The sequence below is a fragment of the Aptenodytes patagonicus genome, chromosome 5 (assembly GCF_965638725.1).
Source record: "Aptenodytes patagonicus chromosome 5, bAptPat1.pri.cur, whole genome shotgun sequence".
Lineage (NCBI taxonomy): Eukaryota > Metazoa > Chordata > Aves > Sphenisciformes > Spheniscidae > Aptenodytes > Aptenodytes patagonicus.
Window position 1 is genome coordinate 69,482,261 of NC_134953.1, and position 24,776 is coordinate 69,507,036.

Genomic DNA, 24,776 nt, shown 5'->3' on the forward strand with positions numbered 1-24,776 from the left:
CTGTCATCTTTTATTTCCTAAAACCTGAATTTACATTAAGAATGATAGAAGAACTTCTCGGGTCAGCTGAAAGCATACATAACTGCACAGAAGCGCTATAAAACTGAGAAGCCCTCAAGGACCACTGTTTTGCTGAGGAGCAGCGTGACCAAGCTGCCAGCTCAGCGCTCGTGTAATGTTGTCACTGCTCTTGGTTCAGTTTTGTCACCATGTAGCGCCCTCCCAGGGGGGCAGCTGTCTCCAACCTAGGACTGCTCCGAGATGCTTCCGGCAATATAAAACTACATGCAGATGATTAGTTAAGAAATGTCATCCTAAAGGTGACAAGAGACTCTCCTGTAATTCAGGTACTGTCCGGGTTTGCATCTCACCGAGTTAACCCATCACTGGGATGCACTCAGCCCTGCTGCCCATTGCCAGCCTGGTTTCACGTTGACGACTCCATGGGCCAGGTGAGCCTGCAAGGGGTGGGGGAGCTGGTGGGGAACAGGGGATCTGACAAGGCTGTACCTCTGAGTACTCAGCACCCCTTCATCTCCCCTCTCCTGAGCTGTGGAAGACGGGGATGCAGTCTTCAAACTCTGCTCTTTAGTGGGCACAGCAGCCCACAGCCTTTCTGTTCACACTCCTGCATGCATCCAAAGGCAATCTTGCCAACCCTGGGCCCACATTTGAGGAAAACCAAGCATGCAATACGCCACGCCAAGACATTCCTCCCTGCCCTGCTGTTTCTGTGAAACATGACGTTTCTGAAACCAGCCCTCCCATTTGTGCTGTCTTTGCATAACCTCTCGGATGGCACATCCCAAAACCTAAGCACCATCTCCTACTGCACCTGCCACTGCCCGACCCAACACCATCTATGCCTGGCAGGATCTATTCCAAAAGGCTTTGAGCCCAAAAGCTCACTAGCAGGCTTTTCTCCACTCCCCAGGACCACACCAGCAGTACTTTCAAACACACATACACAAAGACATACCTACCGTAAGTGCTTCGATCTCCACTTAAGAGACAAGACCAGTTCCTGGTTTTAAAGAAATCTTGTTTGTTTCAAGCATCAGCATCTTAGCTAATGAGTTTTTGCTTCCCTTCTACACTCCACAAATACTGGGCTGAGTAATGCATAGCCTAATTGACTGTTAAGGTCACTGGCCAGCTCTTTAATCTTATTTAGTACACTGAGAGAGTTCATGAGTCATTAGGGCTTCATTCTCGGGGACACAAAGACACGTAATATACATTAATAAAGAGTATAGATGTAATCCAATGTGTGTATTTTACAGATTGTGAAATTGCAAAGATGGCATTAAATATTTCTTTGCAATGTTATCATTTTAATAATGTTGCTTATTTTAATATACAATAAAAATATTTAATTGTCAGAGCTTGCTGGTGTCTTCATAATTTATAATGTTGCCGTAGCTCTAAGAAAACTCCTTAAGTAGTAAAAGTCACACTTTACCAACTTGAAGGGAAAGAAGGGCTCAAGGGAGACCTATCTTAAAAATTCCTTAGTTAAAGGGGGAAAAAAAGCTGTTATGATATTTGATTTTATGATGTAAATTGTAATTCAGTGTGCACACATGCATCAGGAACTTTGCAAAACTTTTGAAAGGGATCAGCATCACTAATCAGGCACTGAAATCCAATTTCTGGGAGAATCTGGGAGCTCAAAGCTGAACATTTTAGCTGGCTTGGAAAAGACCTTTGAAAAATAAAGTTAAACAGTAATTATACATAAGTGTGCTTGAGAAACTTTACACCTGTCTTGACATGAATCAGATCTTTGCATGGATGATGAAATTCTTGGCATTGCTTTAGGTGATTGGGATGGCATTAGCTTAGGCAGGGAAAGAATTCAACAGTCACAAGCCTAGACAGGTAGGATAAAGGAGTTACTGACTCAAAAAAGCGTGACAGCTTATCTGTTGAAAGTCTAAACATGTTAATCATTTAACATAAACAGATCTGCTGATATTTTTAGAAAGGCATTTCAACTCGTAAGTAACAATGTTAAAAAAAGGACACCAGTAACCCTAATCATATTTTCCACAGGTCCTCCCAGCCCCTTGCAGATTGTTTCTACTAAAACTCAGACCAGAAAAGGGAAAAAGAAAGAAAAAAAAAAAGAAAAAAAAAGTAAAGACAAAGAAAAAAGCCAAAGACAGGTAGCTGGGTTTGGGATTAGGACAATAAAGAAGTTGCTGGCAATCAGCGTTTGACTGCTGGCTATGCTACAGACTCCTCCTGCAACCTTTATCTCCCTGTGCCTCAGTTCCCAGTCTGTAAAATAAAGGTGATAATGTTTCCCTACCTTACAGGAACGTTCTCAGAATAAATCCATAAATGCCTGGGAGACACTGAGATACCACTGTGACAGAGGCCATAAAAATACCTAGGAAGAAAAACAAACATAAAAATAAGTGTCATAAGTGACCATAACAGCAGAGACATTCACAGATTAAATGTAAAGCAAAGGTTAAAACTTCACTTGACTACACAAATTCTCCATCCTGGGGAAGAAGCGGTTTGGTTCAGCACATATTCCCATCCAGATGCTTTTAAAACTGTGACAGCAAGGGACAGTCTCCCCTTTCCTACTTGGACACGACGCAGTCGTGATAACCCACCACCACATACAGAGGCGGATGGGAAAGGTGTTTCCTTTACAGATCACTAGCTCAGGCCCTCCATTACAAGCATCACGTCCAAGAACCCCAATCACAGCGATGTACCCCAACATACTGACAATTCTCCTCCTCAGTCTCCGTATCCGATACCTACTGCAGAACTGAGTTCCTCCAATAGTTAAAAAACTTCTAATTTTCAGCCTAACATTTATTCCTGAACAGCTTTTATCCGTTTGTTTTCATGCCAACATTGATCCAGCAGCTTAAACAGCTTTTCCCTATCCCCAAAGTTTATTTCCCTGACAATAAAAATTAATTACACCACCTCCCTGTCAGGGCTCATTTTACTGCCCAAACCAAGCAAGTTCTTGGAGTTTGCTCTCAGATGACTCCCCATCCTTAAGATTACCTACCTCCTCTGTTACCCCACTTCACCGTCTTCTGCCCAGTGCCATCCTTGTGGCTCACTGTCACCTTGTGACTGTGCAAAGTGAAGATGTGTTTCTCCAGCATTTCCAGCTGGTAACCCCCTCCGTCCTATCCAGCTCAGAGCAAAAGTTTCTTTCTCCTAATGCCTCCCTAAGGTCATGACCCTGCATGCTATCACCATGGAGACACATCCCACTTTCACTGCTCTGGGTCTCAAGCTCTTTCTGAAAGATATCCCGACCCTTCACAGCCCTGACCGTGCCTCCTACCTGTCCTACCCGCAGCACTTTGAGCCCTCAGGGCACCGCTCCATGGTGCCAGGGACATTACAGGGAACACGCATGGTCTCCCCAAAAACACACCTCCTATCTACGGTGTCCACTTGGCTCAGCAACCAGCGGCTTGAGCTCAATTACACCATTAAGTGTTCTTTAACATGAGCCAAATTACTACAGCCCTCAGCAGGATAAGTGATTCAAAATTATGTAAATGTATAGAATGTGTTATTTAGTCTTTATCATTTACAAAATACTCATTTCATAAACAGTTTCAGCACTCTTTCCAAGAGTGTGACAGTGCCCTGAAATCCAGGTCTCTGACGGTTGCTGCGTCATGCACCGACCGCACCCTTGGCGAGAGAGGGGAGGAACGCCGCCGGTTTGCTCCAGCTCTGAGGTGGGGCATGGGGCTGAGACAGCCTGCCCGCCCGCTGCCCCACGCACTTATGGATACCTCCACCTACCCACTCACACACACACCCCTTAGAGACCCTCCCTCATCCCCTCACAACCTGAGCTGACCGGGCCAACAAAAATCCCTTCACTTTTTTTTTTTTTTTTTTTTTTTTTTCATTTCTGGGGAGAGAAGGCAGCTCCCTTCCTCCTGGCACAGTGAGTGGAACCAGCTCACGAGCCGGTCGGACAAGCACCAGAGGTGGTAGGAGGGGAACGGCAAGCTCATCCCTTCTGCTGGCAGTCTGCCGCCAGATCAGACTGGGACGTATTGGAAACCTCAGCCCAGAGAACCAGAATACAGTCACCTTTCCAAGGACTCAGATCCATTTAAAATTGTGCTCTAATAACCTTGACAAACAAATATATTATGCAATTTTATGTTATGCAGCGTTGACTTCAGTGACTCTGTAGCAGTGCTTACTCTACTATATTTACTTCTGGCACACACTGGCAGCATTCACTGCAGTCATTCAGAGCGTGTTCCTGTTTTAAACCCAGGGGTCTTACCCTACCAGTATCTATGCACAATGCTCCTCAATATGCTTTTCATAACTTTGACCATGTTGCCACTCTTTTTTCTGTCCCTGCAAGCTCCCTTGTCTAGAACATGTCATAAGTTTTTTCCCCTCTCATACAGGATCCCAATTTTCTACCCCAGCATCTCTCACTCAGTGTCAGGTCACCAATACCCACCTTCAGCTGTCACACACTGTCAGTCTCCATCCCTCAGGCCAGAATTTTACAGAAGCACCCTGGGTCCCAGGCTCCCTGGGATTTGAGGAAAGCCCTCTTTTAGGCACGGACACATCCGCATTGATGCCTGTGACCAAGACTAACATACTAAATGAATAGATTACACGAATCTGTTTTCTCCCTTCCCCCACGACTAACACGATGACCATTTCAGTACAGGCTCTTTTCACTCTCTGCATCAGCTAGTCTTTGTTGCAAGAATGGCAATGATATCTGAGTGGAATCTATCCAGCAGTAAGTGGTTTGTTAAATCCCAGGACACGCTGTATACAGAGAAGGATACTTAAGCTACTTAAATGGCAACCCTTTATTAAATGCATAAAAATGCTTGAAATTTCTGTAAGCCAACAATTTAAATTAATATCCTCCCTTAAACACACCAGTCTCTGCTGCCAATTGTTATAGCGCTTTTTAGGCATTTCTTTTTAATTTATTCTTTGGAAACCCTATGGAATTTCCTATAGTTCTAACACGCATAGTTGCGGTCATCCATGCTACACATGCATGTGTTTCACTAAAAACTCCTTTCTCCCAACAACCTAAGCAGATTTTGCATTTGCATAGTAGGGGCAGTTCAAAGTCAACTATTCTCAGCTACACCACAGTGGCACTACTGCTAGAAAAGGAAGAGGAAACACGCCACAAAAAAAAAAAAAAAAAAAAAAAAAAATCTTTTCTACACCGGAAATACTAAGACAGAGAGCAAGGAATTTTAAGAAGAGGTTAGAAAATACTCAGTCATACCAAGCACTGTTTAATATGCCATTTAAGACCCCTGGAAACCCCTGCCACAACAGGACCTGTGCACAGTGAAGTGATCGCTTACGCTCTGAATTTCTTTGCATCTGTTTGTCTGACACATATATTTAAAATTGTACACTGATTCAGTTTTGGATGTCATAGCCAACTTTATAAAACAGATGTTCTGCTTATACAGAGAGAAGGCATATAAACATTAGGCATTTGCTGCTGAGGATTAAACATTAACAGAAAAATTTAATCAGCAGTGACGAAAGTGGTAATGGCAGTTCACTGGAGATAACCTCCTCCGTGAAGCACGCTGCAGTCTCCATCACGCTAGTTTAGGCTGTTAGAAGCCTAAAATGACTAAAGAGAGACCACACCAACAGGAATTTAGCACATTAAATTACACCTTCCCCCTTTAAAACAAACAACTCCCAAAATACACCCAGCTTCCCCCCACCCCCAAGTTAAACTCAAGGCCAGCAAGAGCAGCAGAGGCTTCACAACAAGGGCAATGCTGCACATCCCCCTGCAGCACCCTGGAACAAGAGCTCAGCACCTACAGCTGCACCTGGACACATCTGCAACCAAAAGCACGAGTGCTACCACCACAGTTTTTCCCAGTTTCCGTGTGTCAAGCCCAGAAGAATATTTTCTGAAACTCTTCAAGGCTGCTTTTTCAATCTACATGACAGTATTTACTGAACAGACAATACCAGTAGCCACGAGCATTTCATGCAGCATTGACAACAGCAAGGCATTCCTCGTTTCTTGGTAAGCTCCCATGCTGGCTGACAAAGCAAGAGGCACTGTGAGAGGCCAAGAAAAGCCGCAACTTATCACAAGAAAATGGCAAATTGTGAAAAACCTGTATCGCAAGGTTAGCTGCCTAGGCACAGCTTTAATAGAGCTCCATAAATACCTCAGTCTAACACTGACAGAGGTTAAAAACCTATTATCTTTCCCAAATGACAGTGTGAACATATGTTCAATCGAACACCCCGCCCCACGAAGCTACAGAGTAGATTCTGTTCTTTCAGTTCCACAAATATAAACCACAGGGAGCATTTTAAATGAAAGCATTATGAAGATTACATTAGGCAAGTTTGATCTACTGTAAAACACTCGCACACAACATTAAGAGGGAGAACAACCTTTAACACCTGCTTTCCCTTCAAACATAGCATTATCTCTGTACATGGCTTGGGTCTTAATGGGATGAAATCTCAAGCTAAATTGCATGGTTTACTCCACCAGCAAAGAATACTTTAAACGTTTGGGACTTAGTGGCCCACTAGTACTGAACTGGTGAGAGTATTCTTCTAAAAAGTATATGCTGCTGCACTGCTCAGCTGGCTGCTGCCCTGCAGCACGGCTCTGCACAGCGGAGAAGGTTTTCACCCCTGTGTGAAATGTTGTGACACAAGAGGAGATGTAGCAGCTGGAAAAGGACTGTGCAACCCAAGCAGTGTTGAAAGTCATCATCATAAATATTCACACACAGACTGATTTGTTTTCTTACCAATAGCACACTGTTATTCACAAATATTAATTAGTTTCTAAATACCACCTGTTACTCAGCCCTCCCCTCCGCTGCGTGCCACAAGGCTCCGTGGCTACAGAGGCTTGCAGCCCCTCCGTGCTGCTCAGTGATTTAATGACGTTTCAACTTCCACAGCTTGCTCAGCTACTGGGAGGAGAGGCAGGGAATAATTACTTACTTATGTCTTTCTCTGCCGACCTCTCTGGAGGATGAAATGAGCAGCTTTAATGGCCTCTGAAGGGAGCCTGGTCCAGCCTGCCTCAGACAGGAAGGATGACGACGGCACTGGTAGGTCTTTGGAGTGGAGAACAGTTTTAAAGATCCAAACTTCAAAGATCTCAATGAGGGGAGAGTTCAAGCTCAAACACTCTCCACTGGAGGGAAGAAAGCTTCCAATGCAATCACTCGCATTTCCAGCGATCGCTCACGCTTTAGACAGAGCTGAGGCACCAGGAATTGCCTGTCACATCCTATGGTATAAATAAATCTCAGTCTACCAGGAGGAAAGTTGTTACAAACCTAAGAAATTTTCTTTGGATTTCTTTAGATCGCTTCCTCAAAGGATCTCTCTGAAGGTAAGAGGTACAGGTGTAGGCAGACAGCCAACGCCAGGTACACAGGATTCCTCCTCCCCACTAGCAACGGCAAACGTTTTTCCTCCTCCTCCTAATTATATGCATCACCCATAACATGAGAAAGTTATGCAGAACACTGATGAAACTGGGCAGAGCACTGATAAAATGCACAAGTTGGTAGCACACTTAAGGTTGAAGAAGTGACACAGACAAATGTGTAAGTACTGTCTTGGTCTCTCTACGAACCCTGGATGTAAGATCCCTCAAGACCTCTGAAACACTCTCATCCTGCTCGCTGGCAAGCAGAGATGACTACGGAGGATGAGCTTATCCGGGTGAATTCAAATATAAACAAAAAAAGGAATGGGACTAACTCCTTGATCCCAGGCTCACACCTAGCCCCATTGGAAGAGATGAACCTGAAGCATCCTCCTCACAGATGCCAGCCAAAAGACTCAAGCTCCAAAACCCAGCATTTGGCATTTCCATCGTCTTAGGAAACAGTGCTGCCTTTTCAGTGCAGATGCAGCACGAAGGTTGTTATCCCACAGCTGACAGACTTGATACCAAGGCACAGACATCAGCTTGTACGCTTCCCAGGGAGGAGACACAATCTATTCAATACACCTTCCTACAACATCAGGTGTAGGAAGTTTAGGTCAGATTTTTCTTACCAGGTACACAGCATGATTTCACTGGTACAGTCCAATCTGCATGCTACTTAACAGGTTTTTTAAGATCTTATGCATCATGCCATCAGCTCTACAGAACAGCTACAGAGTAGTACAAGTAATTAACAGATTTAAGGTGAAAAACCAGAGCAGTTTTTGCTGGAAAATGTAACAATTTAACCTTGTCCTTACTAAATATGGAACAGGGAGTTGCGGCCAGGGCTTGCTATCGTAAAACTCCTACTAGGAAAAAAACCACTCTGCAATAGTCCCTGCAGACAGCAATTACCCAGGACTATCAGGATTTTCTGAGAGTTTGGTTAACCTCACGCTCAAGTTCCTAAGATTGTAAAACTCACAAGTGGGAGGGCAAGAAGCACACAAGAATGTCTACAGTCATTTTCCCAGTAACTGACAAACATGGTGCTGAATTTCTTAGGGACTTGAATGGCTAAAGCTGAAGTTAAGCTTCACTAGAGCTATATTTAGTTCTGCACAAATACAAATTAGGAAACACTTTCTTCCCAGTTACTAATGCAGTGTGACAGGAAACAATTATTTGCTCAGTGTCTAATGTTACCTTTGGTGAATATCTGGCTTGAAGAAATTGTATATTGTATAGTAAAGAACCAAGCTGATATTCTGCAAATCAGTGAGAAAACTCATTTAAGAAGATGAAAAAACATTTGATTTGCACATGTCTGAGCTACACTAGTCTTAGCTATGCACACAGAGTTACTATTGAGACCTCTTTTGCTTTGATACTGAAGTACAAAGTGAGTTTGTTTTACGAATCGTACATGAACTTATTCAAGAACTCTGGATATCTAAAGAATATCATGGCTTCTCCAAAGCATAAAATGGAGCTGGGCAGAAGGACAGAACAATTAAAAAAAAAATCCATCTTTTATGATTTCAAGTGCCAGTTTATCTCTATGGAAAATGCATTCTGGGTTACAAGGGAGCTCTCAGCTCAGCAATCATGTCAGACTTCAATGTCTACAAAAGACAACAAAATGCATGATTCAAATGAAGGGCTAGTTAGACTGTGGAGAACCAAGACATGATTGTATAGAGGAATCCCACATGCTTCAGAAGTGCTCAGAAGGGCTGCACTCGAAAAATTCTAGGCATGTGGCCGAGAAGAAACCCTGCTCCTGCCTACTGCAGCAAGAATGCCAACTAACAGGCTTGGAGTTTCCAAGCCATCTAACACAGCATCCCTACGTACTAAGGAAGTTAGAAAGCATACAACACTGCAGCAGAAACAACATGTTCTTTCTTTTGGCACCACTGGGCAAATATTTGCAAGGCCCTTTACCATACCAAGTCACGTGAGTATTTCTAGAGTTGGAGGAGTTGGCATTTCGTGCTTGGCTTAAGCGATTAAGACCCAGTATAACCAGAGAGAGGTACTAAGAATCTGCATCCTGATGTGCTGGTGATCTTTCCAGTTGCAGATCCCTTTGAGGTGGAAGGCAGATGAGCACTTGGCACCATCTGAAAGACCACCAACACTCAAGACTTTTTTTTAGCCAAAAGTCTTTTAGTAGCAGGACTACTAAAATAAACACGTCTTTGCCTAATCTTCCACAGCTTTCTTCTGGGGAAAAAAAGGAAAGGAGCTGACAAACATTTCTTGGTAGTGTTTTGTAAAAGATTACATGTTATTTTGGCAGTAGGTTCTCGGGAGCAGGTCGAACACAGAAACGTGAGTTCTGGGCACAAAGCAAACCTCTCACCATAAGCCAAAACATTTCTTAAGACACTCCAATTCTGAGCAAACTCTCTTACCTACAGTGCCAAGCATGACTAATTTTGATGAACAAGTTACAAGGACTTCCAAGGAGAAATGACACCTCCACTAGTCCCACCTGTATGAAATCTAGAACACTGTTTATATGCTTTATCTTCTTTGAAGATCCTGTAGCAAAGGGAGAAAAATCATGTCCCAAATGCCTATAAGGTCAAGTGTATCAAAACTTCTCATGTGAGTTCATCAGCAGCCAGAGCTGCAAACTGAAGATGCCTGTTTAACTGTGTCCTTGCACCCAACTGGGATATTCAGTAGGCATAACACTTCGCCTTGGGGAACTCAAGGTTTGACCGCTAATTTTATTTCTGATACCCATAAGGTCCCTGCCTGTGTTTTACTTGCTACATTTTTACTATAACAAGGTAACTCCTACAGTGCTTTCTATATTGATCAGCAGAAACAGTGCTGAAGTCAAAAACTGTTACCTTGTCTACGCTGCTGGAGGGAGGGGTACTAAATTTTTTTCAGATATATCTAACTAACATGCTACCATTTTATCCAAGCACAGCTGAATATCTCACCCCCATTCCCAATACTGTCAAAGAAGCAGGAACAATTGCAAATCTGCATTGCAGGGGTAGAAGTGCATGTCAATACGCAGCCCACAGTTCTTGCTGAGTACCGAAGGGCAGCATCTGGCAGATGTACCAGATTAAAGGTTTTTCTCTATTTCAGTGGTACTGACACAGCCAGACCGGTAGGCCAATACAGGCACGAGCTTGATAAAACAAGATGTGGCTGAAGCTCTTCATGCAGTGGATGCAATATCAATGTATTTTCTCACTGCTCCTGTTATTCCTGTATACACAGCACTACAGCTATGCTCTCAGTGACTAAACAGGAATATTCTCTGTCAAGCTTGGCCAAAGAGACCAGACTGGACTTTCAGCAGTGAAACACACATAGGCCACATTCACCTTCTAGTTGCCTAGAAGCTTTTATTAAGTCATTATATGACTCTATACTTCTCCTTGGCTGTTCTCTCAAAAGAGAGGATGCAAAGCAAAAGAAGGCTCCAGCTTGGAACAAGATGAACAGTTTCCCTGGAACAGACTTATTTTCACTAGAAATCTCCTTTCCCACTTTCTCCCGCTCCCCCAAAGCCTCATCCACTTGCCCTCTTCATCACAGTGCTAAAATAATCAGGAGGAAAAGTGGGAACCATCTTTCTGGTACGGGTTGCCATGTAGCACCTCCTCTCCCCCCTCAAAGAGTACTGAGCTTTTAAACAAATGCGTAATGTGAATGGAGTCTCCAAGAACTTGACAGAGGTTTAAGGAATGAGGAGACAAGGATGACAGGCATACAAATTACCATTAGCTACTGAGTAATCAAAGGGATAAAGACACGTTTTAGGAATTAAGAGTAGCTAATTATTAGGAATTAGGATTAAAGTTATTCTTTTTAGAAGAAACTAACTACTATACATAAGCCTACTATGTCTTTTCTTGCATGTAGAATATCTGGCACTGAACAGGATGCTTGAGCGACAGCTCTCATTTAATCCAAAGCATCCATTCCCTCAATAGCCACCCCAACCTTGGAGTCTGCCAAGGGTAAACCAGAAGGAATATTTCATTCTATACACAAGATCTCAAAATCCCAGCTCTCCGTATTGTACAAGCCATGGTAACACTGTTGCCCGAGAAAAACCTGTGCTGACACTCAAGTAGCTTGGAAAAGAGAGAAGGAGAACACTGTTACTGCTGCTTTCTCCAGGATGAGCTAGAAAGGAGCACTCTCTGAGCACCGGTCAGTGGTTCCCCACCTCCTCTTTTGCAAGATTTTAACTCCACATCAAGCAGACTCCTGTACAGAACTGACTTTAAGGGAGTCTAGAGGACTTTGATGTTTTTTAGAATAAGAACAGACCATACCAGTATCTTGCCAACACCAGAAGAGCAGAACACCTCTAGCATAGGGATACAGAAGTGAATCTGAGATAATAAAACGTCCAAACAACTACACTACTTCACAAACTTGCAAGAGTGCCACCAGTATGACAGACAGCATGAAGTCAGGACTAGGGTTGTTCTTTGAGGATCAGTGGCTCTCAGCCTTCTTTGGTTGCCCAACGGCTTACTGCACAGGACAGTAAATTCTGACTGTAATGGAAAAAAGACTTACATTATGAGAAACAAATGTTACAAAAACAATGCGAAAATATACAATGGAAAGGTTTGCTTCTTTTTAATCCATTGCAATTCGTTGCATCAGAGTCTATCACAACAGGATAATCTTCAAGTAGCTAGTGTTAACACCTTGCTACAGCATAAATCCAAGAAAAGCAATAAACAGCATGAAGGAAAATTTCAGAGGAACTATTAGATCAAATTCACATTAGTGTTGCCGGAAATGTGTCCTCCGTTGCACTGAAGAGCTGATGTTTATCTGTCTCTCCACAAGGTTTTTGACACAAAGCCCAAAGACCCATAAGAATGCATTAACCTCAGAGAATTAGCAGCAATATCCAAACTGGTAAACAACTACCACCAGCAAACCCTCATCTTAAATATAATCAAGCTTTCTTAACACCTCTGCAAAACGTACTACTTTTTTCTTTCCCCCCTCCTTTAAGAGGGGATAATAAAATAGCATCAATCTGCATGAACCTAAAAGGTTCTCCTTTCAGCAGCAGCAACGTTACCATCCCAGACAAGAGCTGGAATTGCACTAATTGTTCAGACTGGAATATCCAATCCCTGCCAACTGACTAAAGGTGAGCTGCAGCTTAAAAGTAAAATACACGTGTTTGAAGTGAAAATAGATGAACACACTTACTATATCACACATCCACTACTACAGAGCATCTATTATGGATGCATGTTAAACGTGGATGGATATACTCACAAAATCTAGACAAGCATATTTTTTAAACAAAGAAACAGCTTTCCCCACTCCCATACCAGAATTATCATGATTTATAATCCCCAGTGAGTGATCTGCTGTAACAGAAAGTATTAAAATAAAGAGCACTTTAAAAAGTTGTTTACAATACACTATTTTTTGCTTAGTAAAATAAGCCAAAATCCTGTCTCAGAGCTGCCTGTATTTCAATTTTATATATGTGAATAAAGCACCAAAAAATGGAATATATTCATAATAGTAAAATAAATGCATTGCATATCCATTTTGCTCTACAATTCCACTTTATACCATCATGCACCGAAATATTTGTCTTCTGAAACTCACAGAAAATTGAATGTGACACCAAATGTAACCAACACACTACAACACAGATTTCCACGTTAATTATAAAGACTATATCAGCATTACATATTTAGAAGTGTATTAACAGTACCAAATAGTACAGTAACCATGATGACCAACTTTAGATAGTCAAGAGTTCTTATTTCTTGTAATCACAAATACAATAAATGGTAGTTTCTTGTAATCCTGTAACATGCTTATACAAGTGACACTGAATAATAGAAACTCTCAGATACATGAATTTGTCTTTTCACATTGTTAAGGGTTTTTCCTCGAGAAGCAAAATAAATGTTTAACATATATTTAAATAATGTCTTAAAGTACTTAATAAAAATTAGGTTTATGTTTCTAAAGCATTACAACATATCTTATATATTCATAAATATGCATAACACTAAAATGAATTTATACATCAAAAGCATTCAAATTTAATATAAGTTCAAAAACCCTACATTTGCTTCCCATGCCTTCAAGAGAGGCAAATCACCAGGCTAAAAAACTGGAAGTAATGCACTAAACCATCTCTAAATAGCGATTGACCTTTTGGCTGATGTAGAAATAGCTTTTTTCCTAATTTCAGTTTATTCAGTTAATTCAATTCAATGACTTGATTTGCTCAAAATAAGAAATCAATTAAGAAATAACATAGCATGAAGATTTATTTTCATTTTCCAATCTAGAAATAAACATTACGTGCAAGAGGATGAGATTTACCATTTACAAAATCCTCAAGGGCCAAAACCATTTTCCAGTCACTATCCAGAGTTAATACCATAACTATTTTAAACCCTGAAAGCACTCCCTTACCAATTCAAAAAGCAAAATGCAGTAAGTTTGCTTTTGATTTATGTATCCAGTAAATTTAAGAAAAAAGTAGTTAACAATTTAATATCGTTTCATGCATTTTAACTAAATTCAAATTTTGACATCAATACAACTATATATTCAGCACTCAATATATGTTAAACAAATATTTTACTACCAAAATATGAGCATAAAGTACCTGAATGCTTTTGGCATAGTTAGACAATTATAACATATGCTTATAATGTTGACAAAAGGTGTTACCTTACTGTAAAAGCTGTACTTAGCAGCAAATCAAGGCAATCTAATAATTACCAAACTACTAATAATTAACCTCTCCTTTGAGAAATGTAACAAAGTAAGATCAAAGTGACTGATTTACATCAAAGTTTCTGCTTGATTTACATCATTATTTAAATCCTGTTTCAGAGAATGAGGTATTTATTACAAAGTAGCAAAAAAGAATGGAAAGATTTAATGAACTCTGACAACGATCTCTATTTTTAGCCTCATCCCAAATTCACCGTGGATTTGGCAGAAAAATTCCTGAAGGTCCCTGAGCTACCCTATCAGTTTTGTAGCTGACAGTCTTTAATTTCAGAATATTCAGATGGGGTAAAACTCAAGAATGAGTTATTTTACAATTACTTGGGAGCTGGAAAGGCTGGGATACTTGGATAGATTTCAGCGTACCCCTAACTATGCTAGGATCATGTTCCTGCTGGTGAATGAAGCCTCCTAAATACCTCCCACTCATCCGTGCACCAACACGTAACAACATCTCAATGGTACTTCGGAGCCCGCAGTGGGATTAAGCAAGACATCCCAGAGCTCCGACACAATTTTTTACTGATGAGGGGGAGTAAGGAGGGAGGACAACCTCTTAGATCGCATTCATAGTATTTTTCCTTTATTACAAGAATTATGAGAAACGTACAACAAATGATTTTTTTTAATCTCACTAGTATTTTAATTAAAACCTTTTGTCATGTCTGCTAAGCAAGTTCAAAGTGTTGCAATGCAGTAGCAATAGGAACACAGAAGTCTTGTTACACTTGGGGAAAGAAAAATGTTTTCAACTTTTACCAAATCAGTGACTGTAATTACTACAGGAATAAATCAAATTTGTAGCAGGCAAACACAAGGCACAATCATTTTTTGTGCGGCCATAAATGAGTTTATTTTTGTTGCAATGTGATAAAGTTTAACATTTTCTGCATGTCAGACAGACTATTTTGATAATATTCTTTATGTTTCCTCCCTATTAACAAGATGAAAAATTTGCTATTAAGATATGCAAGTCATCTCAATACATCTTGTTACTGGATAAGCTTCAACAAAATCTTAAAGCATTTTTTTCTAACCACATTAACACGATAAAAGCATAGACAAAATTCTTGCTTTGGTATTAGACAATGTTCTATTCTTGCAAAATAACAAGAGGTGGAATTCAGCAAACTACAGCAAATCAGCCGGTCTTTTTATTTTTTAATTCTGTTCAGAATGCTGCAACGGGGGAGACAAAAGCAGTTTTAATTTTCATTATTTCCAAAGATTCTTTTTTCAATTTAACCGAATGTGAGACAAAAAAGTGTTCCCTTTTTTTTTTTATCATGCCAAAGACTACCTCTGCTATTTCGAAGTACTTTCACATCTCCACTTTCCCTACTAACCTTTTGTGAAGAACAATTTCTGATTGCTAGGCTATTTTTCATTTGCCTACCTCTATTCATAAAAAAAAGGGAGCATGTAAAATGGCAGATTTGAGAGACTGTTAAATAACTTTAATAGCTTACATACATAAAATCGATTACAGTTCTGCAAAACCTAAAAGTAATGTTATCAAAACATGGGATCACTTCGGTATACAATGGCACTGCTAACCATGGAACAGCTCAAGTGCTCACTGGCATCAAACCGCACCAAGCACGTCATGAACACAAGTGATTTGTCCTTTGCTTGAATGTCAGTTTTGAAGAGTAAATACGTACACGCACATGTATGCATTTGAGTACACATACAAAGGCTGCCCATAATCAAATGAACCTGACAGCTCCTACCTGAAAAAAGCATTTTTATGAGACCGCATAGTTGAAGTCAGCAGAATAGTTTGGACCAAGTTATCCAAGAATTCTGCATTTACAAATCTCAGTTTCTCCTTGACGTGGTCTGGAAAATTACCACGGAAAGATACAGCAGAAAATACTGCAGGTAGGCTGTCATCTCCGGTGCCGGGAGAGATGGCTGAGCGATGCCACTGCGACGGGAAGGATGGCTCTGAAAATGTTTCTGCAAGACCGCTGCGGAAAGACCTTTATCAGCTAGCAACTATAAATTTATTTTCTGCAAAGGAACCTTCTGGCATAATGTGCAGAGAAAGGACATAAAATGCAATCTGTCTGCCAATGAAACTAAAAAGTTAATGCGAAGGCGGAAGAGGCAACATATTTTCTTGAAATATGTAGATATGCCGCTTAGATCTCAATGCGTGCCACCGCCTGACACCAAAGGGTGAAATGTTCTGATCTCTACTGACAATATTTATACTGAGAAAACCTCCAATATTTCATTCAAAGTTCCCAAAACGCCCATCATCCTCTCTCCAGAAGTAAGAGGGTTGGTTGAGAGCCCTCTGCAAGCCTGGTGAACAGGCAACAGCCTGTGGACCATCTCGCCAGCATTGCTTGCTTCCATCTTAGCAGCACTCACCTATCTACTTCCAGAAGACAACTGAGGACCATGGAAAATGAATTCACTTTGTTTTCTACAGCAAAAGAATAAATAAAATCCTTCAACAGGAAGGACCACTGCAGCCTGCATCACTAGTAGGGTAGGAGGCCAGCATCACCTGCAGTGCTGGCCAAGGCGCATGAAGACCATGACCTCCCCGCAGCAGGGGGTAGGATGCTTTCGCTTGCAAACTGATTAACAAATCAAATCATCCAGAAACAAGTTTACGGATTTGGCTTTTTCCTTTCTTCTCATCTTTGTCAGATAATTTGTGTAACCTGTAGTATTAAATAAAAGCCATGCAGAACAGCAACCATGTCTTTTATGAATAGTTTTTTTAAAAGTAACAAAATAACCATCACCCTCTAATCTAATAAAGCTGTTAAACAAAACCAGTAATATTCCATCAAATAGGCATGCAGAACTCTAACACAAGTTAAACAGACACATATACAGAAAAAAATTAGGAACTGTGTAATAGAACTCAATTTTCAGCGAGGCAATATTAGAATATAATTAGCTAAGTATTTTAAAATACAAATATGAAGATTAAGTAATGCTGAAAGAGGGCACAGGATCTAAAGGGCAATGGATCTAAAGATACAGTTTTAAATATTTAAGCTAGTTTTTCCCCTGAATTTTTATCATCCTATTAACATAAGTTTATACATTTTGTATAATAAATTTGTGCATTACAGTATTTTCTCAATTGTTTAATCTTCCTATTTCTATTTTTTAAACATCCAGCAATTGCTCAAGCCTCTGGGTGTATTTATTTTAATTAAATACAACAAAACCAAATTAAAAGCTTTTGCATTGTTTGAAAGAGACCACTCAGAATTTTCCTCCATGTGTTGCAATAGAGATCTGTCGGATACATCCCCAGAGTAACCCCGCCAAAGACAATAGCTGCGCCGACAGCAATTTGTCTGCATTGTGAAGGGAAACATTTAACAAAAAAAAAAAAAGTAATTTAATATTTGTATTGTGTTTGCACAAAGAAGCGCTGATCAGAGCGAATGTTGAATGCATGGGGTAGCACCTTCCATCCTGTGCCCGTACGAGGGCACGTTCCCACACCCCAGATGCAATGGGGGACGGACACACCCCAGGACAGACTGAAGCTCTAGCTGTATAGTCCCACCCTTAATTCTCTTTTATCAATTAAACGCATTGTCTTTTATTCCATGGAAGATGGATGTTGACATGTTTTGGCAGGAGACCCGTCCCCCACCAAAACCCCCATGGACACCAAGCAAGACGACGCACTGGGTAGCCTCTCCCATGGGCCAACTGGTCCTCGCTCTACTGGGTTGCCAAAGCATCACTTCTCTCTAACAGCTCCTGCCAACACATCTGTGTATGAGTCTTCATTCCACGCTGCATTCACCAGCTTCCCGTTTTCTTACTTTTTGTAAAGGTACACTCAAATCTGTGGCCACACCAACTTATTAGTGTGAGGGCCAGCCTGCGTTCACCTGAAAGCAGGTAATTCCAGGTTCTGCCTTCCCATTCACCCACTGCTATTTACTCCCACAATCAGAACAGTGCAGTTCAAAACACAGAAGGTAAATAGAAAGTCTTAAAAGGCTTCCTCCCAGTATCTAGCCAGAAAAATATCTTCTCAATATTTATGCCTTTTCATTGCAACCAATTTCTTCTGTAACAAAAGGCTGCTTTTGAGGTAAACTCCTTACACTGCATTAGGACAACAGACTCCAGCAGCACTTTAGATGCTGTTAGAACAGGTTTTCCAAAAATCCTGCATAAACATGCAGGAACTGCACATGTAAGGAAGAAAACAGGATTTCTGTGGTCTTTCAGTCCACGACTCTAATAGTGTAGAAATTCAAGGCAGACAAAGGCAGACAACACTCAAAAAATGTGCTACTGCTTCAGAATATTATTTCATAATATTAATAATTACCAAAAAAAGCATGATCTACAGCACAGTGGTATCCAACAAGGATTTTTTTTTTTTTTTTTAATAAGCTTACACTGATGAGAAGTTTTTCACCAAACTCACTATTTTATCTAAAAGGCAAATGCAAGTTCAAAACAAATTGCAAGGCAGTATTTTAGGGAGGCTATTTTGTTCATATACATGGATCTAGTTATTGAATACAAGCAAAGTTTAACAACAAGAGTAGCAAATAAACAATTTCACATCGTACAAATTGCCCTGTACTTTTAGGAAATAATTTGGAAGTAGTCTACTTCAGCAGAGACTAGACTATTTAGAAATTACTCGTCTTCAAAGTCTGAAGACGACCAAAGGACACGCGGTACCCTTCTCAAAGACAGTCTATCCAAGTGGTGCTGCTGAAACTCACATCCCCCCCCCCCCCCCCTTAGACAACTTTAAAGTCATATTTGCTTTAATTCTATTTCTTCTATGCTAACAGAGAGACTTTCTGGATATTAGGTTTCAGCATCAATTTCACATCTTTATATGAGTTTCACCTAATTTTCAGACTTCCACTCACCAATTGCAGAAATCTGGAGAAATAATTTCCCAGAGTAAATTACTTATTAAAAAGCAAACATATCAATGAAAGAGCCCAAACTAGGCACTGTGCGAGGCCAAAGTAATACTCTCAGCCCCATGATCTCTCCCAGTAGATTTCGTCAGATCACTTTGAACTACTCATGAACACTGCCGGTAATTTTTTTTGATAGCCAACAAAGGGGCAATTACAGAGTAGCACCGAGACACAGCTCACATTTTGGGAGGATTTCACCCAGAAACATGCCACTGATATTCACATTTAAGATCTCCCAGGGCCCTATTACTTCTTGCTTTTCCAATAATATTCAGGATTGCTCTGGCATTCAAAACAAAATCAAGCCTTAATGAGCCACAGCTTCCCAAAATTTGCTTCCTTTTAATTGTAACAATACAGAAATTCATGCTAAACTATTCAGCTATCTACCTGGTTAATTTTACAGCTGTATTCATACTCTGGGTGAATCACATTTAGAAAATTACATATATTCTATATAAACATGGTATGACATTCTGTCAAGTTACCTTTTACTATGTAATCCCATCCTTAAAAAGACCTGAAGATAGTTTATACAGTCATTTGGAAATTTAATCCTGGGACAGATGTCTAAAAAGTGTCAGAGAAAAACCCTGATCATCAGAGGAGTTTCCAAGTTGGGGGGTAACTCCCCGCACCCCCAAACCTCAGTAGTTTGGCTTGCGGTCTCCTGGCTGGCACCAGGAGTGCTGCTGGGACAGGACGGGCTCCTGCCAGGGCACCAGGACCAGGGCGACTTCTCCCAAAATCAGCAACCCATCCCCAACTATCCCTCCTCCCCCACACTTCACTTTGGGGCAATCTCTCCTAACATACAAGCCCCACTCAGACATTACACCTTTACTACCTTGTTTCACGACTGCCCGTTATCATTCAACTTGCTTTCATCCATTCCCAGACTGTCAGGAGAAGGAAGAGGTATTAAAAAAAAAGTATTGAAAAATACCAGTGCAGTGGACATAAAATGCAAAGTATTAACCAAATGAATCATTCCCAGGTGTACCTAACACCACAGGTGGTGCATATCAAGGCCAGAGAGGACCACAGGCTCCCCAAATGAACCCTAGGTAGAAAGCTGATCTTCAAAACAATCAACCCCCACCCCCAAAAGCCCCTCAGTTCTCAAAGTTTCTAATCATGTTAGAAAACAAAAAATAAAGAACAACCATAAAACCCCACAGTTCAATTTTATCCTCTGATAAATGGCCAGCAGGCAAAGGAGACCTCTGCCCCAAACCCTCACCCCAAAACACCCCATCCCTGCCATCAAGTATGAATGAAGCTCCACCACAGCCAGGAACCACCAGCAGGACTCACTGCCACTCCATCAGGTTTACTTGATAACAACCCTACCTTCTCCCCCAGTATTAAAACTCAGCAACATATCTCCAAACCAATTAGGCTCACCATAAAGAACACACTCAGTGTTGCGAGAACAAATTGCATTTTAGTAGCACTGTCCATTTTACAGAACTTTAAATTAAATTTCACATAAAACCTCAGCATTAGATGTCCCTTAATTGGTCTCCTGTTTATGACTTCGCACAACCCTACCCAACATAAAAATCTGTCAAACACAGTAATTTCTTCAATAACGTTCAGCACACCAAATGCTTCCCGTGCAAATCAAGTGATGACCCACCTCCTCCCATAGGGAAGCCAATAGAATGCTTTTATGCATTTTTTTTTTTCCACCAACAGTTCAGTTAACCCTAACCCTCTATTTCTGTTCCATCTCCAGTCAGATGGCTTCCTCAGCTGAAAAATTTAATTCCTGATAAGACAACCTTTCAACCATCAGAAAATGGACTTTTGACTAAGGGCAACCAGCTGCACCAGCAGAGGTTGTTCAATTCTGTTTAGAATTTTTTCCATTGTACTTGTAATCACCACAACATCAGTGGACACAGAAATGAATTAAAGTGCAAAAAACCCTGATGTGCCTCAATTCCACAGGTGCTCACCAGCAGGCTCAGCCTGGCATCCCCACCACTCACAGTGAGGAGGCACAGGTGGCTGCAGCTGCACGGAGAGGCTCCCACATAAGGCATATTCATTGCAAAGGTAACTTACCATCCTGTTAACGTGGCTTATAGACAGCTGTAAATTTTCAGCATTACAACAATTTATGATGTTAAATAATGCATCATATGTTGCACAGATAGTTTATTGTACATTTTTCCACTTTGAAGACTTTCATGGATCCTATACAAATTGCACACAGCTGCATATTACTGGCAGTTGACAAGTTATTAAAAATTACATTATCTGATCATCCGAGAAACAGAATGCAATAGTGCCGCCGAATACTACGCTTTAACATGTGCATAAAAAGGAATGTTGTGGTCCAATTTTTAAGTGCTTACCCTTATGAAGAAATAATTTTTTTTAAATAAAGACCTACTGCTTTTACAGCATCTGAATGTGCACTACTGCATATTCTCAATATAAAAAAAAAAATCACACTGTGAAGAGCTGCACTACAGTGCAAAAACTGCCACTGGAAATATTGGAATTATCTGGCTTTCCTGAAACTAAAATCCTAAAATACACAAAATACACAAAAAATGTTGTATTTGCATACCTGTTTGTGCTTCATTTTCTGATAACAGAGCTTGGTTAAGACTTGAGAAGCAGATAAATCACAGAGCAAGCACTAAAACTCAGGACAGTCAGCTTCCAACTTGTTTAAACTTGACTGTATACTGCTAAACTCGAATAGAATGTAAACTGCTGCCCTGTAACAGTTTAGATCATATGTTAAAAATCTTTCAAGCATAGTTGTTTGTATTTTAATATTGCCTGAAGGTACTAAACCAAGATCATACCCAATGATCCTGGATTCTCCATACAGTTCCTGTCTTGAAGAAGTAATGATCTAATATAGACAAGATGCAACAAAGAAATACAATGAGCAATCAAGGGAAGAGAAGAGTGAGAAGTCATCAACTTAAAGGTACAGTTAGTTAGTTCTCTAACTACTGAGAAAACCCCTCTAGGCAGGGAGCAAATAAAGATAAATAGTAGTAGTTACCACAGGAGCCCTTTTAAGGAGTAAATACTTTAGTTCTGAGGAGTAGCTACAGTGCTTTCAAACCTGAACCTTAACTAGTACTGTGTAATATAATCTATACTCTTAAACATTATCGATTTGTGGCAGAGGAGTAATATGCCATCTACATTCTTGCCATTTTCTAGAACAACTGAAAAGGAATTGTTGCAAGTGATCAAGCAGCAAGAACTCATATAACCCCTTGAAGTCCTCTTGGTTTGTTCAGCTATTCCCATATGGCCAACACACAAAGGTCCTTAGTTAAAGGCAGGTATGGTCCATCTAGCCTAGGAAGGGGGAATTTTAACCACTCATTTTCACTGCATTTTCAACAAAAACTACATTCACCAAGGTTTCTAGTTGCCTTAACTGAAGACCATTTGCCTCTGCCAAAGCAATCTAAGGAACCACAGGTTTCTATGAACACCCTTGCCCACTCATCTTACTCTTCCTTTGCAGATTAAAACCTGCAAATTTAATTTGCAGATTTAAATTTGCGATACTTACTTGTTTCTCATCACCACCAACCATTCTGTAAGCATTGTTAGAAATCTTCCGTATTAGGAGAACACTGGGACAAGAGGTCTTCCATTTTGGATACAACCTCAATAACACTTAAGTAATAAATACTCAATTTCACATATTCAGTGCAGTAAGACATTCAGCAATATAACTTGTAACACACAAAGCATGTAGCTGGATCCCAATAAATAAACAAACCAACCAACCAAACCACGAGTTCAAGTTGTTTTCCATGACCACATTCATCTTCCTGAAAGCCACACTTCACTGTGACTGATTTGTCTTTCCCATTTAAAACAAATTCTGTTTAAGGGCTAGTAATGGCATTTGCCGTATGTCATGACGGGGAACAGAGGGAACCAAAACCCATAAATCCAAGCTGAAAGCTTGTCCAAGGCTGATGCTGCAGCATAGAACCTCTGTCTCCAGGACGAGTAAGGTCGCCACCAAATGAAAACCACCACCAGTGACAGCAAACCTTGACACTGTAACATCACCGGTGGAGAGACAAAAAAACCCCACAATTTAATAAGTAACCATCAAGACCTGCGGCTGTAAAGACTATGCACTGATTACAATCTCTGTTCTGGCATTTTTTTATTACTGAACGCTCATCCTCCAAAAAACATCATTTGTAATATACAAAACCCGAGTTTCTGAGCAAAATATATGTAATATGGAACCCAGCCAAATACTACTGATTACACCACTGTCTCGAAAGCCTGCTGGCAAGGTATGTGTTGCTTCAAAATAATCCTAAATTACGGAGTCTTCATTCTTTATGAAAATAAAATAACCTGTTGTCTCTCACTCATCTGAAGTTACCAAATATTTACTTCCCTGGTTGAGGAAAAAGCAGACCTTCTCATTCCCACTGAGTGGCCATGAATATGCACAGCAGTACAAAAGGATATAAAAATAGAAAGAAAGAGAACATACAAAAAATGCTACTATCAATATTTGAATAATGAGGCAGCTTTATCTTAATCGGTATATCAATTTATTCACATGGGGTGACAAGAATATATTAAAGCTATTCTTAAGTTGGGCCATTAAATTGCTTAGACAACCTGTTAACCAGTGCTGCTGGCAATTAGGAACGCATTTTCACTGGAGGCTTTCCGTAGAGCCATGCTTCAAAGGTTCAATCTGCAGTATATTAACTTACCAAGAAACATCCTGAGAACTGCTCCTCTGTCATGTAAGCTCATTGCTTCCAACTAATTAAACCTACAGTTCATATTCTTAAGAAGTCAATGTCCTTCTGCCAGTTTAGCATTTGCACAACCATGAGAAAGATAACTTTAAGCAGCCAAGCTACACTAATCAACACTAGGTTGGCTATAAATGTCCTCTGTTCCAAAGTCATCTTTATTTACTTGTAGCACATTTGGACTAAAGTGTTTTTATTTTAGTCTTCTGCAGCACTCATGATTTTGTACACGTACTCATGTATGCACATGTACATGCATGAAAGGCAAATTTACTCGGACTTCTCTGTTAAGGGAAAACTTGGCATTTCTCTAGCACAAAGCTGTAAAAGCTAGCTGGAATGCAGATCCTAATCACCAGAGAAAAACTTGCTGAAAGAAGGGATCCACACCTCGCTGCAAATAGAGCTGTTCCACAAAGATTGGGGGAAACAGGCAACGAGCTCAAAAGAAGCAGAAAAAAGGACTGATGGGTAAAGAATAAGCAGCCTAAGAACAAAATTACAATCGCCAAAGTTTCCGTTTCTTTTGCATTAAGGGAATTCAGTAAAAATGGTTCTCAAGCCCTGTGAGCAAACTGGAGGAAAATGGGGTTGTTGAACACATGGATAAATTATCCAAAACTACCTGGACAGTTTGCCTCAGTCTTCAGTGAGGGCAATAGCAGCGAGAAAGGCGAGATGAAGGCAGGATGCTAAAGGCGGTAGGATGGACATGGGAACTACTGCAACCAAAGAGAAAGCCCAGCTCTAAGATACTCAATGCACTGCAGCTCAGGAACCCAGAAAAGGCCTTTCAAAACATTCATA

General features: G+C 40.6%; 1 protein-coding gene across 15 annotated transcripts in view; it reads right to left on the reverse strand.

Moving 5' to 3' along the window:
* The window catches only part of PTPRF (protein tyrosine phosphatase receptor type F), a 396,981-nt gene that overhangs the window by 300,151 nt on the left and 72,054 nt on the right, over window positions 1–24,776 (reverse strand). For all 15 annotated transcript variants that reach the window (XM_076340381.1, XM_076340397.1, XM_076340391.1 and 12 more), the window contains exon 2: window positions 2,315–2,395. The gene's annotated coding sequence lies outside the window, so the exon portion shown is untranslated. The remainder of the gene's footprint in view (window positions 1–2,314; window positions 2,396–24,776) is intronic.